This window comes from Cyanistes caeruleus, chromosome 2, assembly GCF_971803275.1.
Source record: "Cyanistes caeruleus chromosome 2, bCyaCae1.hap1.1, whole genome shotgun sequence".
NCBI lineage: Eukaryota > Metazoa > Chordata > Aves > Passeriformes > Paridae > Cyanistes > Cyanistes caeruleus.
Window position 1 is genome coordinate 9,829,593 of NC_141702.1, and position 24,778 is coordinate 9,854,370.

The window sequence follows — 24,778 nt, forward strand, 5'->3', positions numbered from 1 at the left end:
AGATTTGGAGGTGAGGAGAGGTCCATAGCTTAGATCAGGGCAGCCAAGCCAGCCTAACTCAGGGCAGAGGTCAGGTTCTGGCAGGGCTTGACTAGTGTTGATGAGGCCAAAGTCCCCTGGATACCAGAATTTGGTTTCTCTTGGGCTTACTTTAGAAATATAAGGCTGAGAAGGGAAAATGTTTTTCTCTGTCAGTTCACCATCCATCCTCTCTACTCACTGCCAATGCCATCTGCAACAGCCCCATGGTCTGCACTTCTGCAACCTTTGTTTTCTTGCAGAAAAATCATGCCCTCCTTGAACATTCAAAACACCTTGCAGACACCTCCAGTGGATTACAAACACTGCTGGCACACCAACCATAATGCAGTGCCTGCAGGGATTAAAGGGAGGGCATCAGCAAGGACCATCATCCTTAGATGCATCTACAGTCACAATCCTTCCCATTCCCATTCCTGAGCAGAGAAGAGCTGAGATCCTCAAAGATGCTTACATGACTTGGAGCAACTGGGCTTCATACACTTTCTTCATGTGAATTCCTTCATTTGCCTGATTAGCTGCTCTAATCAGAGGAAAGGAGAAGCAGTCAGATATCATCCCAGGCACTGACTTTCAGTAGACAATGGGGGCATCTCTGCTCATCACAGCTGGCACCCAAGCTAGAAAAAAGGATGGTGGGGAGAAGGAAATAGCTGATCCCACACAAACGTGTGTGCACAGACACAAGAACAGCAAACCATAAGAAGTGACCTTTGTGGAAGTGCACAGAGGAGCTTTGTTGTTCTTTCATTTGGTATCAGACCTCAACATGTAAAACAAGGGGTTTTTAACTTTCATTTTCATTCATGAGTGTCTGCTATACAGAGCTTTATTAAAGCCCCTCTGTTACCAGATCAGCAAAAATATGCAACCTGTATATAAATACTTCCTCTACAAGCTGAAAAGCCAAAATGATGTTATTCAATTCCACTTAAGAAACAAGCAAATTTTAAACCTGGACCAATCTCAGAAGTAACTTCCAACTATAAAACAAAGCAATGTGGAAACACAGCTTTGAGAAAGCATGGCCCTGCTTCTCATTTAAACAGACATATTTATTGATGGTAAAACATAAATGCATTTCAATCTCAGCTGAATAACTCACCTCAAAGGTTTTGAAAGAGACACAAATCTATTTTGAAAATACATTTCCTTCTGTAAGCATAAAAGATGTCCAATTAAAATTTTTCAAGTATGTCATCTTTTCTGAACAGAAAAGCACATTAAAAGGTGAAGGCAGAGGTCTGCAAACTTGCAACATTCTTTTCCAAGAAGATCTATTTGTGCCCTAATAAACATAAATAAAACAAGGCAGCATCTAAGAAAATTGGGAGCTAGGCAGAAATGTAGAGGAAGGTCTGACAGCAACAGAACACAATATATAGAATTCTTTATGGCTTGAAGTGAGTTTTGGGAGAGTTTAGTGCTTTGCAGTATAATGTGCTTAAGCAATTCAGTCCAAAGAGGAGAAAGAAATTTGGACTACTGGATTCATTTGCCAGGAAGAGAAATATTATTTTTTTATATATCAGAAAATAAATATATAACTGACATCAAGGCATCATCCTTAAAGAAGACCCAGCATATGGATTCTGCTCTGATAAGCTTTAGCCTTCCAGAAGCCCTCAGTTTTTACTGCCTTTCCTGCAGTACTGTGTAGCACCAGGAAAAACAGAGATTCCCTTCACCCTCTGAAAACAGCTGAAATGCATTTTCACTTCCTTGTGACATTTAGTCATCTCTCCCTGTCTGATGTTCATGTATTTTACATGCAGTAAGGACTGAATTTCAAAGCAAGTGGTGGCCTCAGGGGGTGGGGAGGGGGTTTCCTGGGAAGAGGGGTTCTGCAGGGCTGGACAGCCCCCGGCCCACGCTGGCAGCATCCGCCAGGATGAAGCTGAAGCAGGTTTCCTCCTGCAGGATTCACCTGCTCACAGGCAGCTTTAGGCTAGGATTTTACCATGTGCATGTGCATTACAGCCCCACAGTTGATATCTGATGATCAGCTGCTGGGAGCAGCGCCAGCACCTCCGCAGCCATTTCCCGGGGGAGGAGGTGACAAACCTGACACTGGCAGTGTGGGCACAGCTCTGCTACACAACAGATCCCATCGCTTCCGAGGGGCGTGGGAGGCAGGGGCCCATGGCATCCTTAACCTCCTCTGCTAAACAGCTCTGCATTTATTTATTACCAATGCCCAGCAGTCCCCTGGAATACTAGAGGTGACATTTTGGAAAGGAACATGTGAGAGGCCGAGATGCTGGAGGTGCACTGCACGAGAGACCCTGAACCCCCATGCTCCTGTGTCTGCTGGTGCAAATGTGCCAGGTGGGACAGGCAGGAACTGTGGCTGCCCATCTCTCAACTCTCTCAGTGACACCCATGGGCCATTTGGTGCCCAGACTCTTTCTGCTGTTTGCTGAGATTTGTTGAGGAGGATTTGTTCAATAAACATGAAACATAACAAACAGGCCACACTCAGCTCCTCGCAGCAAATATTCTCAAGTATTTGACACCTTGGATGTGAAGAAAAAATAACTTATTGAAAACAAAGACGTTGCATAAGAGCCCAGAAACACAGCTATAAACACTGAGGTGTCCACAGACGTTCCCATTCCTCCATCCCTCTGTCTTTCCATCCCTCATTCCCTTTTTCCCTCCTCTCACTATTTCCCTGAGGATGAATCATACCACCTATGCACCATGGCCTCTTTTTTCAGCAGATCACATCCTTTGGCACTTCTTCCAAGCAGCCATTCAGGAGCCATGAGTTTGCTGGCTCTGTGCTGGCCTCCAGCGAGGCAAAGCCTCGCACACTTTTTGTAAATTTAGGTTCTAATCATGCTGTGACTTGATTCCCTGTTTGCAAAATGAGCGTATTAATCCTTCCTTTATCCCACTGTTTATCAGCCTTGATTCACAAGATTTTAAATTCTCTCTGGCAGGGTAGTCTGTTAGGATGTGTGCTTGCTTCAACAGAGCCTTGAAACCCCGAGGAGTTTCTAAATGCTGCTGTTCATGTATTATCATATTATTCATCCCGATTAATTTCTGGGTTGTCTCTTTAAGCAAAGACTGCCGTTTCCCAAACCTTAACTTCATAGTCAAGCCAGATTTATCCCTGCTGTCGTGCCATTAAGTTACATTACTGTTAATAATTCCTTGCTCTGAACACACTGGCTTGTACTACCCCATTTTGTGCTTCTTCTACAAGTGATAAAGGATAGCTCTGAGGAATTTTCATTGCAAAAGAAATCAATTCTCAGCTCACAGGGGAAGATAGCAAGGGCCATATAAGGTGATCTCACACCACCACTGCTCACTTTAACAAGACTGTAATTTTTTTGCAAGCTGTACATCTGGATGCCAGCTTTCCAGGCACTGGGGTTCATCTATCAAACACTGCAAAACAATCTATCTTTAAAATGAATGATGATGCAAATTGTTCTCAGAAAAGAAATCAATCAAAAAAAAAAAAAAAAAAGAATATAAATTAAAAACTGAACATGTTGGCAGAGAAGGAATGCTATGTGCTTTACATCAAGTTAATCCACTGCCAAAACTTTTTCTGATTTATACGCTAAAATGGCAACCCTAGACTAAAGGTAAAAGGAGCACACTGCCAATACAGAGCCTGTTTCTGCAGGGGCTCTGCACATGCCAAACTCCCTGTGTGCTCCTAGGCTGCTTGGAGGAAGAGCTGCTTACTCCACCACACCTTGGAGGTGCTGAAGTACCACCCAGCAGCCAGAGAAGGAAGAGCTGCTTGTGGATGCCCAGGAGCCACGAGGAGCAGTTTAGTGAGTGATAGCATCTCCTCCACACCCGACAGGCCTGGACCCAAGCTCAGCCTTGCTCCCAGCCCATGGTGGCTGATGCAGGCAGGGAGGTCCTGGAGGCCCCCTTGGTCCCAGCACCTCCTGGCAAGTCTTGGCTGAGAGGCTCAGCCCCAGCCCCAGTGCAGTGACTGCGGTCCTGCTCACACCACTGTGGGATCCCAGACTTCATGCAGAGCAGTGGGCTTCTTATTAGCACTGAAATCATTAACAACTACCGGCCTGTCCCTGCTGTGACTCTTCCAGCCACTAATCAGACTCTCCCCTCTGCAAAGGGGCTCAAAAGGGAGCCAGCCCCTCCAGGTCCTGCACCAGCAGCTCCCTCAGCAAGGAGGACAAGGAGCACCCGAGAGGACAAGGAGCCCTGTGGGTGGCTGTGGAGGATGGATGTTCAGTGGGAGCCAGCCAACCTTTGGCCCTTGGGACAGGAACATAGCAAGACTTGTTACTTACTGTAGTTGCAGACAATATGCAGTGCACAGTTGAGACCCCTTCCTCTTTCAGCAGCAGGGGGGGACTTGGGGGATGTTTAGTACTGTCCATTACACACAAAAGTTTGATTGCACGAACATTGAAACTGCAGCATCAGGCACTCATGAGCTGAAAAGTGCCAGAAATAAGATTGCTAATCTGTCCTTTATTTAGTCTACTTTTGCATGTGTACTTGATAAGGTCTTTAATTGCAGGACATCATGTTTGCAGTTGTATTATAATAAAACATAAGGAAGCCTTTGCTAATATCCCAGTTTTTAGTGTGAGTGAGAGCAGTGTTTTTGGCCATCAAATTCACATTTGCCAAACCTGTTGTGTTCCCCCCACAGTTCTGCTATGCAGCCTCTTTGCTGATATAATGGTAACCAAAGCTATTAGGAGGGCTGGCAAGAGCCATCAGAAGCCACATGTGGATTTGTCAGCCGCTATTACAGGCTGAGCAAGGTCCCAGCTAATTGATGAGACAAAGCAATTTCTGTGATTGAAAGTCTATATAGAGATAAAGCACTGCATTTTTATCAGGTGCAGCTTTGATTTTTCGTTAATTACTATACTAACTTTGGAAGGAGGGAGGAAGTATTTATCCCACATAAGGCAAAGAAAACCAAAGAATATACTTGGCAGAGACACACTGTATTTGTCTGGGATGAAAAACAGGACATATCTGCTGGTAGACAGCTATCCAGGGAGGTATTTTTCCCCTGCTGCACTGTTTCTCTTGGCAGCACAATGTGCTAACTTTAGAAGTGTCTGAATGCCTTTGCTAAACTATTAGCACAAAATAAACTCCTTTGTGTTTCGCCTATTCATGCCTCTTAATTTATGTTCTGGCATCACTTTTCCTTGTATTGTGCAAGTCAAGAGTCTGCACATGAGGCCAAAATGTGTTTGTGCACAGGCGACCATCAGGACAAGTGCCCTTGAGGTCGATACAACTGCACCAGAAAGCCAGACCCCGCCGTGTCTCTTATTTATAATGGAATTCACACATGCCTACCTTGAAATCTTGCTCAGAAAGTACCAGTGTACCTTCTTCTGCCTTGGGGTTGATGGCAGGCTAACCAAAACCAGGAACTAGCCATAGTGCATGGGGCCAGAGCCGTGCTCCCCACTGTCTGCAGGTCTGGGCTCCCTGTTTGCCCCGTGCCAGCAGAGCCAGAGGCCACCATGAAGTCCATCAACAGAGCCAAAACGTGCCTAAAGTGATCCTTCTTCTTTTGATTAGTGTCTGTTTTACAGCAATGTGTTTTATTGCCTGGGAAATAGACAATAAAAAAAAATCTGCAGCAATAAATAATGTGAAACACGATATTCAAGAACAATAATCCAAAGCACTGCATGAAGTGAGGGCCTTTCCCTTAAAACTCTGCACACTGCAAGTTCCCTGGGGCATCAAAAACCCATTCTTTCATGTTCTTTATGGAACTAAGAGAATTGCTCATGCTTGACCTATCAAGAAAATGTATATTCATTCTATAAAGGGTGATACCGAGCCATGGAGTCTAACACTCTGGAGCTTGACTGACACAGTTTGCAGAAACAGCTGCTGCCCAGGAAGTTTAAAACTTCACTTTTTCAAACTTAAGAGTAATTCACTACCTTCCCAGTGAAAAGGACAGGAAAACAGAAGCACTTTGGGTGCATTCACTAGTGGTGAAGAAGTGTACTGTTCAACTCCCCTGAAGGCAGCTCCCAGGATTGTCCCTAAGGGAGGCTGCTGGGTGCTGGGACGGGAGCTCACCTGAAAATCTGGGATGCTGGAAAGGCATGGCCAAACCCCAGATAAACAAGCTGCTGATGCCTGTCTGGGACCCCTTTTACAGAGGGGAGCAAAAAAAAGGGAAAAGCCCCTTAACAGGAGCCTCCAATCTCCTTTGTTCAACCCATCCTTGTCCAAACCAAGCTGCAGCTCTACCAGTTTGGAAGCCTGAGATGGGCATGGGGGTTTAGAGTTGTAGCTGCCTGACCCTGCTGCCCCCACACCTTCAGGGACAACAAGGGCAGACTGATGTCTTTGAAGCCACCAAAGTGGCATCCCCAGAGAGCTGAGCTCTGACACTGACTTTTTCCCTCACACATGTGTCTTGAGGCTGAACAGCTGCCAGAAACCATAAGCTGAAAACACACTCTTCCATCCTGAATCCTTGAGGGCTTTTTCCCAGATTTCAAGCCGTAGAAAATGGGTACTTTTCATCCTCAACTGTGCCTTGTTCTACCCTCTTCACAAGAGGATGCTTGTGTAACATAGGTGAAAAGCTTCAGCTCCAAAGTAAAGCTCAGCTCACACAGGCAGCTCAGACCTGATGCAAAGAGGGAAAGAAGGATGAAAAGCAAGAGGAAAAGCAAGCACCAGTGCACCCAGTCTCATTTCAGCCTTCCAACGTGGGCCAACACAAAGACAGGATGACTGCAAAGCTGGCAGGTAAAAGTTAAATAAAGGTACCTGCCAACTGGAGGGTGAATGTGATGCTAAGAAAACATGGCTAAGTGCAACACATGAAGTGGTCCACTGGAAAACAAAATAAGCATCTACATTATTTCTTTTTGAACTGTTTATAGCTAGGTCTAATACAGTCTTATTAAGGTCATTGGACAGATTCCAGGTAGCCAGGGCTGAAGCTGGCTTTGGCTCCTTATCTTTGGCTCCATAGCTTATTTTGGGGATGTTAACAAATATGTTTCATTGTGCATAATGGGTAAAAGCACCACTGCTGCCTCTTGGCTGCACGGTTCAGAACAAGGAACAGTCTCAACAGCCCTGGGGCAGAAAGGCAGCTCTGTCTGCTGCAGGAACACATCCCTTGATTCAGATGCAAACTCTCTAATTTATGCAGACAGACATACTTGTACACAGACAAACACGCCGGGTTTTCATCCCAGCCTATGGATGAGTGGGCTAATGAAAAGAGATGACATCTTTCTCTTACACACACGCAGTCACCTACACAAAACCATGCTAAAAATATTTTGTAAAGGCAGCAGTCAAGTACACTGAATAGGGAACAGCAGAATTAAGACTGCCTATTCATTTTGATACAGTTCTAAGAATTAAAGTAAAGCAATAATAGTATTGTCCTCAGTGTTACGTTAGCAATTCCTGCTCTATTTGTTCTGGAAATACATGCCTTGTATTAAAAATACCTTCTTTTTTTCTTTTTTTTTTTTTTTTCCTATCTAAAGTCTTGGGGGGAAAAAAACAGGAAACAAAATCCAATTATTTATTTGTAAAAGTTTCTGGAGAGTTTTCTCAGGAAAAGCAAAAGCAAAAACACAGAGAGAGGGAAATGGCAGAGTTAGGGCTGCCCAAACACAGTGACACTTTTGATTTACTCACATGTCCATCTCCAAATAAAGTGAACAGCCAGCCCTGGCTTTTGAGCGACTAACTCTGCAACCTCAGGGTCAGTCTTTTAACCAAAGACATCTATGGATTTAAATTCCAGGGGGAGATTCCTCTATTCATTTTCCTAAAAGGAAGATGAACCCTGTGCCAGGGTGGTTCCCCAGGTGAAACCAGGTGGTTCAGGCTGCCACCCCCATGTAAGAGCAGCCTGAAGGAGGAGATGCTTCAGCCACATTTGGTGAATAAGCTCTTACATCCTCTCCTTCACATCCATTCCACACTTGAGGTGTTCCGTACTTTCCTCTCAAAATGTCCCAGTTCCAAGCCTGTCACATAATTTCTTCACTCACTAAAGTCCTGGGATACCCATCCTGCCAGTCATATCCCTATTTCTCTCCTTCCCACTAATCTCATTGCTCAGCCATTCTCAGTTCCCCATTTCCAGATTCTCTGCTATGCATTTCCAGTTCTCCCTTATTTTCCACCCCTTCTATCCCTCATGTCTCACCACCTCACTCATCTCCCTCTATTTCTCTTTCAGTTTAGTTCAGGCAGCAACATCCCTCCTGCCTGGGCTCAGCAGGACTGGGGGACAAGGTGAGGCCAACCCTGGGGTCTCACTGCCATTGCTGGCATGTCCTGGATCTCCCTGTGCTGGATCTGCTCCATGAAGATGCTCCATTTGGAGTGCAAATTTAGAAGTTCAAGTGAGTCACGGTTGAGCAAGTGAAAATAAGATTTTTTTTCCCTAAATCTTGATACCAGAGCAGATTTTAGTGACTACTGGAATTTGAGGGAAGGAGTAAAAACACATTCTGGACACGGGATCTACCTGTGCCAAGCATACCCTCCCCATTCAAAAACATTGACCCTCCCATCTTTGGTACAGACAAACAAATAATTTAGAATTTGGGTTGTTTCAGGAATGATTCTGCAGTAAGAGTTTTTACATCTCTGTAGCATATCTTAACCAAGGCTTTTGGACATGGCTTGTAAGCCTCAGACAACTCTATTCTCCCAAAGGGCAGGAGAAGGATGGATAAACAGATGGAGAATGATGAACAAACCATCTGTGCACCCACAGCCACCCACCAGCTCCTCAGGTAGCCTGCAAGGACCCTCTGGGCAGCTCCCCAAGGCTGGGATCTTTCTAGATTATACCTTAATGGTCACCACATCTAATAAATGCTGGGAAATAGAAGGTGTGTTCCATCTTATTGCCACACAATTAATTATTTTACCCAAGCACAACACAAAAGCACATGCAGCTTAATGCAATGCTGAGACACCCATCTTCTCCTTCAGAATAGAACAGTCATTTATTTTCTTGCAGGAAAAAACACAAATGCTTGTCTTCCCTGACCTATTTCCCTCCCTTAGCTAAGCCAGGATCACCCACAGGACTTCTGCCCAGAAAAACCTGACCCTCCCTTTCTGCATTCATGGATTCTGCTCAAAGAGGCTCTCATACAGTTTTATATGAGCTGGCTTCTAGATAATATCTGTTCTGTTCCATGACTACTTTTCTTGCTGAAAGATAGGAAAAAATGGTTGCTTTTTTTTTTTTTTTCATCCCCTGGACAAATACATCATCACTTCAACATATTCATCATCACTAAATATTCTATTGGAACTTGCAGACATGAACCATAATGTCATAAGCTCAGTCTGTGTCTGGAAGAGACAGAGTGGGTAATTTATCAGAAAACAGGTGGAAAAAAGTGTCTTTATGTGTGTCTAGGAGATATACAGAACTCCATTTCAAATCATATCTGAAAGGTAAAAGTCACCAGCACTTGAAAGACAGCACTGAGTCTTCCAGACTACCTACCTACACTGATTTTACCACTTGGACCTGAAGAGCCTGAACAACACGTTTTGGTTATTACAGAGAACTTCACCAAAACAGGCAGGTGCTGGCATGATTTTAGTGCTGCAGGTGAAGTTCTCAGAGGAAAAGTTGTGCTCCGTTTGCCAGCCTGTCTCCCCAGTTTATTTATTTATGCAGCCATAACTAAGGAAGTTTACATAAAGACCATGAAATGCTGCTAGGAAATGCAGTAACATAAATTGGCTCTCAGTGAATGCCAAGACAGAAGGTGGGTGGAAAGGGACTTCTGTTGATGTGTGATGAATTTTGGGGGCTGGTGAACCACAAAATTAGGATCCCAACCAAGGATTTTCTGAATTTTTATTATTGTAAAACTGAATCCCAGAGTCCTATAAGGTGTTTTATTCAGGTTTTTTTTTATTTTATTTTTATTCAGGTCCTCTATGGAGTACAGAGAAACAATTCTTTTTCTATTCACATATCACTTGGCTCATGTCATGCAGCAACAAATAAATTTGTCATTCTTCCTGCCATCCCTTAAGTCTGGATTGACACATTCACATCTGAGATTTCTCAAGATAAAATATATGTTCACTTGTCCAGGAAGTCTGCAGCTACCGTGGCGGGAATGCCAACCTGCTCCTTCCAGCTGGCCTGAACACATTTCATGATGACTCTACACATGAAACAGATACAGGCATAGCATGCAAATCCACTGCTCCCCAGAATTTCAAGTTTACTGTACTGCAGTGTACATCCAATGCCCAGATGTGCATAAATCCATCCAGCACAGTGGGATTGGGACCTATGGCTGAGGCCCACTGCAACAGGGCTGTGGTGGCACAGTAAAGTGCACAGCTTTCCAAAAGCACCAGATGTGTGCACACACCATGGCCAACAAGAAGGTTTCTGGACATCTGGCAGCCCAGGTAGATCTATTGCCTTTCAACTCCAAACTGTTCACTTAACATCTGGAAACTCTGGACAAATACAGAAAATACTGAAGACTTTCTGGGTAAGGCTTTGGTCAAAAAAAGTGATTATGCCAGTGGATGTGAACAGAACGTCAGGGCTAAATTACAATTTGACACCAAGATCCACTGGTGTGTTCTGCCTGCATCACAGGCCGATGCACATAAGCCATGGGCAAATGACTGGCTGCATAGTTTATAAATACATTTTTATTCCTTGTGAAAGAAAACATTGTTTGAATTCATATTGTCAGTGAAGCAGAATTACTTGTGCTCAATCTTCTGACTGTCACCTATGACAGATCTACGGGAAAACATCCTTTTAACTAAACATGTGACTGTTGGGCATATTTGATGACAATGTATTTCAAAATGATCAAAGTCATCTGTCAGAGAAATTAGATTAGTCATTATTAGTCTTCAGTAGTTCCCATGAGAACCTTGAACAGTTGGTGGCTCTTCTTAAGAGATTACAGTAAGCCTTGTAATGTGTCGTGATGAAAGTGGTAAAGATTTGGAATAAAGGGCAGACTGCTGTCTTTATTTCTGAAAGTAGATGGTTTCTAATTGAGACTTTTAATTGTACTGAATTTTATCAGCCTGTGATACAGAAAACATTGAAAAAGGACTTATATCTTTCCGTGCACTGCTGGAAATGGCATTTCAATTCATTCCTCTGAAAGAATCTGGTTCCTAGCAGACAGTGTCAATGCCAAGAGATATTCTTATTTCCACACCATTTCTCCTTGTTCTCCTGTTAATGCCAAGATGAGAAACGATGCCGATATGTGTTCACAAGACTAATTATTACACATTGGATCCTGCAGTCTTATCAGTGAAGCTGAATCAAAATTGGCAATATAATACACATGACCTAAAAATAAAGTTGGGGAATTTCAAAGCAAAATGAGATGAGGTTTTAGCCGTCATGACTGCTGGTGTGCAATATGATAAAAAAAATTATTCATTGACTGTTTTATTCCTTCCACAACAGGAAACTTCTATGATGTGTAACACCCTGCGTAAAAATGGAAATCCTATAAATTCAAATAATAAAGGGTATCACTTAAGTAATATTTAATCCAAAGAGGTATTCAGATAATCTAGAATATCTGAGAACAATGATTTCTTCAAAGCATTAGAAAAGATTTCTCTTTGAAACGGCTTGTTTGAAGTTTTTTTGCACAGACATAAAACAAAAGACTCTCTGTTTAAAGGATTACATTTAAGGAGCCCTTTTTCCCTGCATTTATTTGTTGGAAAATGCTGATTGGGGTGACCTCTAAACTGAAGTGGAGAGTATTATGACTGTCATTTCAAAGGAGACTGATAACTTCTTTAGATCTTTCTCCAACAGTGAGGTAATCATGCATCCTTGTCCTTTCATTATGATTTCTTAGCCCAAAATTTATCAAAGAGCAAAATTTTATAATGCTCTTTCTTAAAGAGCATTTTGATGTTCTTAACTGTCAGTGCTTTCTTTTCAATTTTTTTCTCTTTATCCACCCCTGAAGCACATACCTCTCATAACAAAAAAGGACTTAAAAGTCCTTGAAAGTATATAATAGTGCAGGACTTTTAAAAAACAAGGTACCTGATGACCAAGTTTTCAAACTCCTTCCTTGTGTGATTGTCTACATGCTACTTAGGCCATTTTTTCAGTATATGTGAAAAATCATAATATTAACACTACACCGTTCTTTCTGTGCTGAGTGGCTTTGGGTTATGTGGGGTCCTCATGAAAGCAGCTTTTCTTCCTGATGCACCCAGCCAATGCAGGCCCTCCAAAATCATCACAGCAACAGCAGTAACATGTTAAGTCCCTGTAGACAGTGCATTTTAAGGAGAAGGGATCCCTGGGGGCATTTTCCTGGCTGCCAGTGGCACAGAGGCCATGGAAATTTTGCCCAGGGTTCCCATGGCCAGCCTCTGGCTGAGCCAAAGCAGTGGCTGGAATCTCACCCAGCCTGCAAGAGGTTGTTTGATTTCCAGAAGAATTGCAGGCTCTCTGTAGTGAATTTAAATTTTCAGGCTTTTCCCAGTTGCTTTTCCCAGCTGTCCTTCACAAACCTCACCAGAAGCAGCCATGGAGTCCTTGGCTGTACCAGCACCAGCGAGGTGGTGAGAACTGGGGTCCCAGCTCCAATGCTGCTGGGAATCACTCACACCACTTGACTTTCAGCAGTGTTTTGGCCCTGACCAGCCCTTCCAAATAAAGCTGAAGCACTGTCTGGGACACAGTCAGGCCAGAGAACATTCCCAGGTGGTGATTATGGAAAAGGCTGCCCTGTTTTGGGAAGGAAAGGGGATGGAGTCCAGCCAGATGGATGCAAAATATCAGGCCATGTATTTCTTGCCCTCATGGCAAACAGTCCCTGTGGTTCAGGGATTTCCTGAGTTAGAGCTGGAATCTTTTGGGGACTTTGACTGTTCTCAATTACTTTACATTCCATGAATTTATCCAAATGCGTGTGAGTTCCATGGAAAGCTTTACCATCCTTCACATCCTTTGGCAAGCAGTTCCACAGCTCATTTCAGTATTATTAATACCACACTTAAATGTAAGTGATAATAAATCTATCATGCCTTGGTGAAATCTTCCAGGCAGTAATAGTCTTAATAATTGTTAAAAAGGTTTGCTGGGCTTACTCTCTGAGTTACTAATGCCTAGCTTCAAATTTCAGCTTCTTGGTTCCTGTTAATACTTTGTCCATTAGCTGGTAAAAAAGAAATATATTACCAGATACTTTCTCTGAGTAAACTGTGATGAAAGCACTCCTTAAGCATCTCCTTTATATAATAAATCATCTGAGTTCCCAAAATCTCTCCTAAAGAGGCATGCTTTCAAAACTCCAATAATTACACTAAATATGTTGAGGCATGACCTTCCTACTTTCCTCTCAAAAAGGAACCCTTTTTGGCTGCATAAAACACACCTTGACAGAAATAAATAACATTCACTCCCCCTTCAGTTTTTGACATTATGAAAATGTTAGAGAAACCTTTGGCCTGTCTCCAGGCCAAATAAACAATTTCACAACTAGCATCACAGAATATCCCCTTATGAGCAAACCGTGCTCCAAAATAAAAGTGGGTTTCAGTCCAAAAATGTTAGTCTGAGTTCAAAGTGTGTTAAGGAATATAAAAAGCTTATTCAGCACTATATGCTTTGGGAAATTTTTCCATGGAGACAAGCTCTTTCTAAACACAAGAATGGCACTAATTTGTTCATATGCATATAATTAACTTCATGCCACTGATTTTCTTGGAGATTTGTTAGAAGACAAGAAGTGATCTTTATACTTCACACAATAATATGTGAAATAGCAGAGCTTCTTACAAGATATACACTGCCAAAGGAAGAAAAAATACATCATTACAGAAGAAAAAATACATCATTACGGTTCTATTGATTTGGCAGTAGAAATACTTAGTGTTTCATGTTAGATCTGATGTTCAGGTGTATTTTTTCTCACATCCCCATATTGTTCTCTTGCATAAGACTGATGTTGAAACGTGATCTTCTGGCTGAATGAAATGGTGAAAACTGAAAAATAGGCATGCAATAAATTTGTTTCATAGTGATTATACAGTGATGATCACTACTGAAAAAATTAACCACTCTTTCAATCTTGATTTTCAAGTTCATACCATTCCTTAGACTTCCAGGCATACACTGTAGGAAGGAATACATCTTCTCAAATGCTAATCTTTCATTTTACACATCCACCTTGCCAAATCTTATGACTCAATTTCCTCTGCAGGGATTTGATTTTCTGTAGCACTGACACTTGAAGCACTCCCTGCACAGAGATGTAAATAACATTCCCATACACAGTATTTCCAGAATCCTCACTGAGGAAGGAATGAGTACCTTTTGAGCAAAAACTGGTGAGAGGATTTTCCAAAACAGACATCTTGGAGCAATATTACCACAGAGAATTATTACTCCATAAGTAAAAGTGTGTTTTCAAACTCTCCAGAGTGCCTCCACAGAGTCAGACAATGTGCAAGTAAAATGTGTGGTATCTGAAGCTCAGAAGGAACTGTTCATATTTCAGGAACATTCATAAGCCCATTCCAAATGCTCATGAGAAATCTGTGTAGTGTTCTCTGTTGAGAAGTGAGATCTTCAAAGAAATACAACCCTCACACTTGTGCATTGCACCAGGTTTCAACAAAGCCCTGCTGGAAACCAGTGCTTTCACCTTGTGAAAAGATTGAGTTTCAATGGTTGGAACCTGAACCCTGAATAAGTGCCAGATGATTCTCATTCTTCTGGCACACCAGATTTCACATATTACACGTTTGAGCAGACAGTCACTGGATTCAGAGGCTTGATAAACTAAATTCCTACCACAGGGGATGTACAGATCAGGCAAGAGACTGCCATTTTGCTAGTTCTCTCTTCCTTTATTAAAATTTAACATATGATTAAAATCCATTTTGACATTTACTGCAGGAGAAACAAGACCATGCCAGTTGCACTGGCTCAACAGCTAAAAAAAAAAAAATTCAGGTAACTCAGGATTGTCTGAACAGCATTATTATGGGAGTTTTCTAGGTTGCTAAAACTTTAATAGCACTAATCTTGCATTGCAATTAACATCCAAACAGACACTCATGTATTTCAAATCTTCTTTTGAAATTTAATTCATTATCATAAGGTTTTCCCTCACCTCACAGGCCCTCTCCCCCGTGGTGACACAAGTTAATCTCAAGAGAAGGGCTCTAAGCTCTCAAACAAGTGAAGCTGAAGTGTGATTCCACTAACCTCTTCTCTATTTTTTTTTTAACACCAACTTTTCTCATCATCAGTTTCAGCTTCCCTTTGAAACAGAAATTTTATTTAATTTTGCTTCATGTCTCCAGCACTGCAATTTAATGTCACCCTCTTTAACTTAAAAGAACATTGTTTTACAGAAGACAGCAAGCAAGCAAGCAAGCAAGAGAGCCTTTAAATCTTTACTATGTTTTTCTCTGTAGGGCAAATTTCTTTTAATCACTTTCCTGAGCATAATTTAGCACATGTAATTATATCTCAAAACAAAAGGAAGTGGATCAGTGCATTACTTTGACTTTAGGAAATACTAAATATAGTCAATCTAAGGATTTCTTACTACTCTTTTGATACAGTTGTTATTGCCAAGGACCAAAGTGCTTCTGAGCAGAGAGTAAACAAGATAATGTGGCACTTGTTATAGAACAGCCTTTCTGAAATGCAGGACTGCTGTCTGAAGGCATTATGGCTCAGATCTAACCTGCCAGCCTGATGCAAAATAACACACACTTGGATTCTAGCACACTGCTGCAGTTTTGCTTTATAGAAAAATAAAATTTTTGTTTGCTTTTTTCAATACCACAGTCATCCTAGATTACACTCATATCCTAAACACCAGATCATCCTAAACCCATGCAACTGCTGTTATGCACAAAAGAAAGGATGTTCCCTGAAAGACAAGTGGTCCAATCTCCACAGAGAGATCTTCTGAGCAGCAGGGACACAGCCTGCAGGACACCCTGCTTATCTCTAAGGGCTTCCTCCTTCTCTGGCCCTGCTTTTACCATACCTTGGTGCCCTCTCAATATCACACATCTTTGCTACACCCTCTGTGGCTGATGAGAAGCTGGTTTGCTGTGCTGTTCCTCACAAGGGTCACTGTCCACCTGTCCGAGTATTTCTCTGCCACTGGTGACCCATCATCCTGACTTTGCTGTTCTTTTTCTTTTTATCATTTGACAATAATAATGTCCTTATTTATTTACAGTTTTTATTAATTTATCCACTCTCTCTTCCTAAAGTATTGTACAGCACACTCTGATAAAACAAAGGAAAATACTAATCAGGATTAATAGTGCTATTATGACTCAAAGAATTCAATAGAATTGCAACGGCTAACAGAGAACATTAAATTGTAGATGAAGAACAAATGCAGGAAACACAAGATGCTGGAAATTAACATCTTTTTTTCAAGAATTATTCACAACTAAACAACTGCAATAGATTCTTCATGTACCCTTCCCTGTACCTGCAAGAGTAAAATGAACTGAATTTTGCCTTTGGCTGAGATGTCAGGAGGATGAAGGGGTTTTGTACTGAGTTCTCCATTTTCTATAGCTTGGTCATATGCAGTGGGAGCTGTCATTGCCAGCAGTTCTGGTGAAGAGCCAAGTAGCATTAAGCACCTTTGGAGTCTAAATCCACTTTTCCAAGGAGACACAGGCACCTGGGATAGGACCCACAAAGGTGCAGGCTCTGCAGCACTGAGGCACGCAGCAGTCGGCTCCCAGGCACTCGCTGTCTCCAGGGCTGAGTGAGGCGTTTGGGCTTTCTAAACAGAGTTTCCTGAAAGCAGGAGCCACAAACCAGCCCAGCAGGCAAGGAGCCACGTAAACCAGTCACAAAGAAATCTTGAGGTGTTATCAAGCCTTACCCCACCCACGGGTGCTGTACCTGGACGGTGTTCACAGCCCCATGGGGTGGAGAGCCCCATTCCCACCCCCTACACGAGTGCCTTTTTCCCATAATACACAACCCCAGGATGCAGGAAACAGGAGTTCACATCGTTCCCTGGCCTAAGGAAGTGTCTGCACATCAAAGAGCTGGTTTCAGGGTTGTATTTTTTCCTTCAGGGCAAAAAAGGAAGATGTGGAGCATCTAAACTGCAAAACGTGAAAACTTGCCCCTGCAAAAAGCTTTTCCAGTTCTGGTTTTGTTGTCTGGGGGTTTGTTTGTTTGTTTTTTATTAGGAAGACAACAAAAGAGAAAAAAACCATCAAATTTTGGTCAGAATAAAAATCTGTTCTGAGTTAAAAACAAATTTTCCCTTCCTCTATCCCATGAAAGCTACCCAGTGGATCTTGCTGTTCAAGGAGTAACTTTACACATCTCTAAAACCCCTCTGCCTCTTGGGTCAAATGATAGGGGTGCATTAGAAATAACCAGCAATACCTTACCAACTCTCTGCTAAAAGCAGTGGTGATGAAACAACCACCAAAACCGTGGTCTGTGGTGAAAACAGGAGCTATGGAAGGGCCTGGCCCAGCAATGCCACGTGCCCTGTGCCAAGGAGCACAGCAGAGAGGCTGAGGATTTCCCACTGGGAAAGATGCTTTGGCAGCCTGTGGGCATCCCACCAGTCTCCCCAGGCCCCATCTCCTTGATGCTCACTCCCAGCAATGTTCTAGGACAAGAAAAGGACAATAAAGCCAATTCCAAGAGGCAGCCCTCCACGAATGTATGAGAGCCCGGTGTCTGCACTGCTGTGCACAGCACCAAATGCCCTGGCTGCCTGAGGCTTTAGAGGTGGGCTCTCCCTCCTGTCCCACTTTGACTTCTTTCTTTGAACTGTGATGGAAGTTTTCTTTTCCTGATCTGTAGTTAATCTGCTCACAAAGTCACACAGAATATAAAATTAAAAATGTGACAGGCATTTTTTTTTTTTTTGTTGTCTGCTTTTTGACAGCTTTTGGAAGAGAAACCCAACTTCTGGCTTTTTGCCAGGAGGATTATGTTGTTTCACTTATGAAGAATGCATTTTTCATAAGCAACTATTTTACATTGCAAACTCTGGGCTCCTATTCCAGACAGATAGACTACTTTTATTAAAGTTTCCTCCAAGATCTCATCTGGCTTTTAAGTCCTTGAGTGTTAACCTAGAAATAGTGTAGTTAGAGAACTCCACACAAAGGTATATTCATCAGGTCTGGGGCTGCTCTCACACTGAAATAGCTCTTCAGAAGTTAAAAAAAAACCCCAATACATTAATAAAAAGTGAACACATTTGAGTAGAAAATACAATTATAGAGAGTCTGTACTTGGTCTCAAGAAGGATGTGACTGTGACCTGTGGTTGAGCAGGAAACGCTTTTCCTGCCTTGCAAATATTCCTGGGATTTCAGAAATTACTCCCATTTCCATATGTAGAAAAAAGAGAGTTATTTTACAGCTTTCATTGAAATGAAAGAGCAGAGAGACAGGCAGACAGCCCACAGGGCTGTGGTTAGGGCTCTCACCTAGGATGAAAGGGATTTAGGATCAGATTAGCTGTGCTAGCTGTGGTTTGCAGAGGGGACAGGGCTGCTGGGCTCTCAGAGGCACCAAGTGCTCATTAGGCTGCCGGCTTTTTCAGCTCTCTCAGCTGAAGATTTTCAGTTTTGCACAGATCATCAACTGTTCACCAGATCAGGGACTTGAAACTAATTAATCTCCATGGGAGACTGATGCCAAAACCATCTGCTTTAGGCACCCAAACAGGTTAGGCATGACAAGGACCAGTTAGGTGGGTAAGGCCTCCAGGAGCGGCTCCGCTGCCCCAGTTCCCAGCACAGACTCCTGGCAGGGCTCTGGGTCTGTCTGCTGTGCCCACAGCTGCCCTGTCTGCCCACCAAGGACACCGAAGGGGCACTTTGTGAGTGGGGCTGCACCAAGAGCCAGCCCAGGGGACGGGTGCTGGCTGTGTCACACGTCCCTGAGGTGCAAGCAGCAGGTCCTGCTCCACGGCACCTTAGAAACCTGAACATGGGTGAGTCCCTCTGCACAGCATCTTAACCCTGCACCCTCACCCACATCAGCCCTCAGAGGGACAGGATCTAGCCTCCAGGCTAGAAACTGGGCTAAAATAGAGGTGGTTTCTGTCCCTCATAGACAAACCATGCCATTGCAGTGGTAGAACTCACAGGAGTGGAAGAAAAGGTGGCCCAAGTGGGGTTCAAGGTTGTTTCCTCAAAGACAGGACCCTATCACTCTCTCCCTCCACCCAGCACCACCTATACCCCTTGCCAGTGGTCACAGATAAAATCCTCCTTTCTCACCTGCCCCTTACACACCTGTATCACGCTCACTGACCCATATTATGCTCACTGAGCCAAAGGAAGGCTTTCAGGTTTCTCCAGCACCAAAAACTTCCCTTATTTAAAAGATTTCCTAAGTTTTACCTAGACCCCCCAGCATCATGGTAAACCAGGCCAGAAGGGAATCTCACCCACTCTCCTGCATAAGAAAGTAATTCACTAAAAATTCCCTAGCATGAGTCCAGTTCAGAGGAACAAAATACTACATTTCAGCATTTTTTAATCCCTCTTTGTTCTTCTTTGCTTATTCTTTCTGCTAATATATATATATATATATATATATATATATATATATATATAAAGGCAAAATGAGGGTGCAGTAGAGGTAAAATATGAATGGAAAACTCCTTAAAAGTACTTTAACATAGGTTGTTACTCTGGGGAGGAGAGAAAGGCACTGGGAAAAAATGTGAAAGAAAATATTTTCTACATTTATTTTTTTCCCTTTCTTTGTCAAAGTTGTTCTAATGTCAGGAAATTCACTTGTACACAACCCTCTTACTGGGACCAGCCCTGCTGTGGGAGCTCAGCCCCCATAACATTGCACATTCTGTAACCCAGACACCTCAAAAAAGGTACTCAAATCAGGGTTTAAAATATTCCTCACCTCTTCCTGGAGCTGCTCTAGAGTGGGGCTGGTGACAGGCTGGCCAGGGTACACTTGCAAGTGAGTGCTCTTGAGGTGACAATTAATGAGTGAAATTTAACAGTGCATGATTTTTGATGTCTCTCACTAAAGAAGTCAGTGTTTGGTGTTGAGTTTTCCAGGAATATCCTTAGGATGAGTTACAAATATACAGAAAGTAAGACAGCAAGTTACAACACACAGCCTGCACAGATCACCCCTTGGCTCCGTTGTGGCCCCAGGTCCTTATTGTGAAACCATTTCCAGTTTCTTATTTACCATATTTTCTCTTTTAAGTCGCCATTGCCTGGTCTCAAACTCACTATTGCCTTGTCAAATTTGACATTCTGTTTAAAGCAAAAGCAAATTATAGCTCAGAGAACTCAGAGACAATGGCTAGAAAGGAGGATATGCTGGGTGTACAGGGGGGTGAGAGTTCCCCCTCCTGGGGCCAAAATGATCTGTTCATGAGCACAGGCACTCTTTCCTGGGTACCTCTGGCCTGGCCAGCTGCATCTTTGACCTTCACCCCCACATCTCACGTCAGATTAATCTGTGCATGCATTTATTTAAGGGCTTGACTGTGGTTCCTGAGCTTTCAGAACTAGTTTACATCAGGTTAACATGCTGGAGTGAGTAGACACAAAATGAAATGGAAGAACCAGAATTTAGCCTAATGATAACAACCCCAAGAAACTCCGTATTAGTGTGAACAGCTGAGAATGCTGTTTTGGTTGGGTTTAGTTCTGAAATCTTGAAACATAGGTTGGTCCTGGACTTTCACCTTTTTCAGAAAATCCTGGCCAAGACACTTTGTAGGGATGCATAAAGTTAGACAGATAGACAACATCCAAAATACATGTAAAAAAAAAAAAAAATTGGAATTCCCCTCTTATGTCTCCCCTCCATTTTATCTGAGCTGCCCAGAGGCAGCAGGGCTCCTGCATGGAGGATCACATAATACCATACCAGACACTGCAGAGCAAAATGCAAGTGGGGAAAAATTCATTTCTTTAGGGGATGAAGTGAGCCTCACTCTTTAATTCCCTTAACTGCTCTGTTTCTCCCAGGCATTCTGCAGGCAGCAAGAGAATAAGAAAGATCCATTTCACATGGTGAAAAGAACATCTTTGAAAAGATACTCCTGAAAATGGGTGGCTTGAAGTACATCAGGTATAGAAGCTGTAAAATTATTCTGCTATTTAGGTTGGAATTCTAATATTTTATTGTGTGCCTTGATACAGAGTTTTCTTAAATGCTTTCAGAGAAGATCTTGTAGCTGGATTATAATGAGCAAAAAGTAGAATGACCTTTTCTTTTGGTTTACGCTTTGGGATTTTTTTTAACCCTTGCTCTTAGTCCCATTTTTGGCTTTAGCATAGTCACTAGATGGGAGACAGACTGTGCACACACACACACACACACACAGAAGCAAACACTCACTTTCATAATATCTGTCATCCATCCAAATCCACTCTGTCTTTTCTTCAAATAGACAACGTTATTAGTTTTACCCTTTACCCTTCAATTACCAAGCACATCATGAGTCTTGCAGCACTCCCTCAACTTCAGAGCAGCATGGAGCTCAAACAAACAAACAAACAAACAAAAACAAACAAACAAAACCAAACAAAATACTTACCTGGCTTTCCATGCATACTGATGATATAGAGCAGAGAGGAGACTGCAAAGTAGGAAATATGACTCTTAGAGTTCAGTATGGATTTTAGTTCTCTTTGCCCTCATTTTGCGTTCTTGCATGACACTGAGAATTTTTTGTAATGTAAAGGTGGTAAATTCTGCTTGTGTGATCGCTTCCTGTTCAGCAAGTCTCACTTTACACATCTATCCTGAAGAGTTTTACTAAGGTGGATATCACTTACCAGAACAGAGATGGTATGGTCTTAGAAAAATGGCATGTTTGAGACCTACCACCAAAGTCACACACATAGATAATATTCAGGTGTGGCTTCATGACAGTTCCTACCCATTCTTATGAATTCTAATGTCAGTGAAGTGCAGTGAACACCCTTCCCCACAGCAGCAGTCCTGTAACTCTCCAGGAGCTGCAGCATGCATGTGCAGTGTGAGGCCGTGCTTCTCTCAGGTCACATCTGTGACCATCTCTCCATCCAGTGTCCCTAGAGGTACATTCAGTGCCTTTGGAGCTCCAGTGATTTACATGGCTGAGTGAATGTCCTCCAGGGTCTCCCTGCAAGGACAGGACAGACACTTCCCTTTGAGGGCTTCACAGTATGAAACCTGCTCCCTTTTTGGGGGGGTGACAAGAAACATCATCCCCATGCCCAACAGCATAGCTTTCATATTTGAAACCTCTTCAGCTCTCTGAGCTCCTTTCAAACACAGAGTGAGCAGGATCTGTGCAGGGGCATATTCTCAGCGCTGCTAAGATCCTGGAGCATGCATTTGAGAAGATACAAACACCTTATTCACACCATGGTGCTCACCTGAAGATCAGTCAGGCCATTCAAATGCCATCCCAGTAAACCAAGCATGGGCTATGCTGAGTGAAACTACCATTGCCCAAATGCCACCCTCAGTGGCAGTGCAGAAAGTTGTAGGAAATGTGTAATAATATGACAATACTACTACTACTACTAATACTAATACTAATACTAATAATAATAATAATAATAATAATAATAAAACTAAAAGCACATGTAAGAATTGTACCAGGGAGAGAAACATTTGACTGAGATCTGAAAAATTATATCAGATTTCTCTGCAATGTGTTATCCAGTAGTTTATTAAATTACCCAAAAGTAAAGGACTTCTTCTGACTGAGGGTATTTCATAACCCAGGACATGTTCCCACATTCAGCAACAGCATTTGCTCAGCTTCAACTGAATTCTCTTGCATCACCCTGACTGTGGACACAGCTGTAAAATCACTCCCTTCCCTAGTCAATATAAGGAAAAATATTTATTTTAATAGTGGTGGCTAGGCCAATTTCATTCATAATTGAATCAGTGGTTTATTTCTAGGTCTTTTCACTGACCATCCATTCATCACTTTTAACCACAGGGTTCAAAGAGCTGCTGGAAGGCATAATCTTTTCAAAACTCCACCACAAGTAGAGTTTCACACCCCAAAGGCCAGGCTGTCAGCCATGCTCTGCCAGCACAGCCTCAGCCAGGACCCTGCAGCAGAGGGGCCACTCCAGCAAAGATCTCTACAGCCACTGGCACCCTGGGGCATACTTTCAGTGACAATGGAAAATGCACTGGTTGAGTCAAAGACAGTCCAGCCCAAGATCCCCCCACTGTCCTGGTGTCCCCTTAGAGCTGATGATGATCCCAGGGGAGTGGAGCTTTTTGGGTCCTGTGGTGTTCAGCAGCTGTGTGTGTGTGGCTGCACATAATCCATCACAGATGCACACTGAGCCCGTGTTCTCATTTTTTTCTGGTGAAGTTGACCAAGGGAGCTGTACCTACTTTCTTGTGCTATTTCTCAGCTCCTGTCCTGCAGACAGGAATTGCCACAGTGCACCACAGCTCCCCATTGCACAACAGTGCAGACATGGCGCTGCACAGAGTGATTTTCAGTACTTCACACACATCGTAAGAAAAGACATCTGCAAAAGATTTGAAGTTAGGAGGTTTAGACCAGTAATGTATCTCAAAGATGTCCTGCAGCAAGGAGTTACCATGCACAGCAGGACAAAGAAAGGCCAACTCCCTTCCTCAAGTAAGTGCCTTGTGCAGGCAGTGAAAGCTAAAGCTGAAAGAGTCTGTGATTTGGAGCAAACACCAAGGATACCAGACTCCAGGCCCTGTAAAGCCCAGTTCCAGCAGGCAGGCACATACCCAGGACAGCTTGGTAACATTTTCTTTTGGAGTCCTACCTTTTATGTCTTCATAGTCGGTAAATTTTTATACCTCCCCTTCCTAGCAGAATGTTTCACTCTGCGGCCTCTTTGCTTCTATCCTCTCCAGCTTCACTCAATTCAAGGAAACCATTTTTTAAAGCCAGTTCTATACTTCTCTCTCTTGTAACCATGGGTGGTCATTCCAAAGTGCCTAAAGTGATCAATATTCAGATTGAACAGCCTAATTCACAAATTTATCTCCAATTTCATATGCCCTCTTGGTGCATATCTCCATTATCTGCAAAATGGTACTACTATTAACTGGGCAAACAGCTGATGGAGTAGTTGGATTGCCACCACAGTTCAAATGATGACAAGAGAAATACAGCTTTTCCACAACAATAAAAATTTCAGAGTGACCAGACCCCAGTCTCCTTTTTCAGTTTCACATCTTGCAAATATTTTGATCAACTTTCCACTCTCTCCTCCAGCCACTCCTGCACTTCAGGTCATCTGATTGTTCCATGGGGCCAAGCTCTTTTGATCCATTAGAAATCTGTTCAGCATCCATTACTAAAACCAGTTGGAACACAATTTGCAAAAGGAGAACATAAATCAAGAGGTACATTTGTGATTTTCATGCAAACCACACAGAGGTCAGTGAGCTACTGGCTCAGTTACACCATCCATTCCTCTGACCAGCAAAGTCTGAGGCCCTTTTCTCTGAAGAACTACACTGGAAAATCATTAGATAATCTTGGTCTCAGAAGAGGATCTTGAGCTGGGCAATATTTATTTTAGCTGAAAAGTAAATATTATATTGTAGATTCTTAGATGGAAAAAAATATCTCATAAGAATGAGCAGAAGGATGGATATGATTTCCACTTTGATGACATATTGATCAAGATAAGAAATAATTATACAACTCCTCTAAAATATTATACAAATGGAGAAAATT